A 1,962-nucleotide genomic window follows, 5' to 3' on the forward strand; every position below is an offset into this window, starting at 1 on the left:
CGCTATTAACATTGCTGCTATTAACATTTGAACAGCAAAACGTTTATCTTATCATTATCAGTATCGACACAGTTATCATTCTGAATTCCAATACCAATATCAAAACAATCGTCATAATAAATACATACTTTATCTTTTACCAATATCAACACAACAGTTATTATTAATACCTGCATTATCAATACAAATATCAACACAGTTGTTATTATTAATACCTGCATTATCAATTCATACATCAACACAGTTGTCATTATGAATACATGCATTATCAATGCCAATATCAACACAGTTGTCATTATGAATACCTGCATTATCAGTGCCAATATCAACACAATTGTCTTTATTAATACATGCATTATCTCTACCAATATCAACACAGTTGTCATTATGAATACCTGCATTATCAGTGCCAATATCAACCCAGTTGTCTTTATTAATACATGCATTATCTCTACAAACAAAATAGAAAATCGATCAAAGACTTCAGCAGTCTAAGAGATGATAGTATGGCCCCATCGATTGCTAAAAGCCACAACGGAGAAATATAAGGAAGAATTTATCATATTTGGAATTGATATGAGTTCAGATTTCAACACTATATGCAGAACCAAACTGTTATCAATCCTTGACTCATTCTTAGACAAAATTCACGTAAAGCTCATAAGATATCTATTATCAAATACTACATTACAATTTGAATCCGGCAGAGAATTAACAACAATATCAACCTCAATTGGATCCCCTAGAGGAGACAGCGTGAGTCTGATTATATTCACGATATACCTTGAATCGGCCATGAAATATCTAAGACCAAAATTACCACCAATAAAGAAGATCACTCGTGAATTGATATACGCAGACGATACAGGCCTAATCCTTGAATCAGAATATCAAGCAAAAATATACTTGCCAATAATATCAACTACCCTAGAAGCATCGAATCTGAAAGTGAATCAATCCAAAACAAAATATACAAAAATCAACAGAAATTTAAATTTTTAATTCAGAAAAGTGAGTGGAGCAGGCACTTATGTTGGTAACAACAAGATATGAAGTGAGTAGAAAAGTGCCAGAAGACAATAGAGAATAAAAAATTTTTCGCGGCGGTGGTGGGGTTTGAACCTGCGACCTTATTGGTACGACAACTCCGCCTGGCAGGTGAGAGCGTGGCTCTACCGTGTGAGCTATCCACGAACACAATAAAATATTCGTTTCAAACCCAAGTCATTTCTAGATCCCTCTCTTACCCACTTCTTGAGACCGCCGATTCGTTCGCACACCACCAAATTTTTATTCTCTATTGTCTTCTGGCACTTTTCTACTCACTTCATATCTTGTTGTTACCAACATAAGTGCCTGCTCCACTCACTTTTCTGAATTAAAAATTCACCCCATACACCGGAGCATACTCAATGTCTCAATCGTTTCTATGTTATATGTTTGTGTTGAGAATATTGGCTATTAAGCTTAACTGCTGGTCAAAATTACTTCGCACAACATTGTAGGCACTTGATAGCTACTATTTTAGTATGGGTGGAAACTGAGAGTAAATCGGACTCCTGAATTTTTTTTTCAAGTAAACACAAAAGACATATGTATTTATAATAGATTGTTATAATAATATAGGCGAAATTTTATAAATGTGTGTGTGGTTGTGTGTGTGTGTGTGTGTGTGTGTGTAATGGAAGCGAGAGAGAGAGAGAGAGAGAGAGAGAGAGAGAGAGAGAGAGAGAGAGAGAGAGAGAGAGAGAGAAAGGGAAATTGAGAGAAAGCGACAATGAGATGACGTAATGATATCAAAACATATATATATATATATATATATATATATATATATATATATATATATATATATATATATATATATTACAAGACAAATTACATTATTCTAAAATAAAGATAAAAAGTAAACTTAACTTAAAATTCCTCATTTAATCACGAAATTTGTGTAATAATCTTATC

Source organism: Berghia stephanieae, chromosome 11 (genome assembly GCF_034508935.2).
Source record: "Berghia stephanieae isolate SIO BIC M18660-M18661 chromosome 11, UCSD_Bste_1.3, whole genome shotgun sequence".
In the NCBI taxonomy this organism is placed as follows: Eukaryota; Metazoa; Mollusca; class Gastropoda; order Nudibranchia; family Aeolidiidae; genus Berghia; species Berghia stephanieae.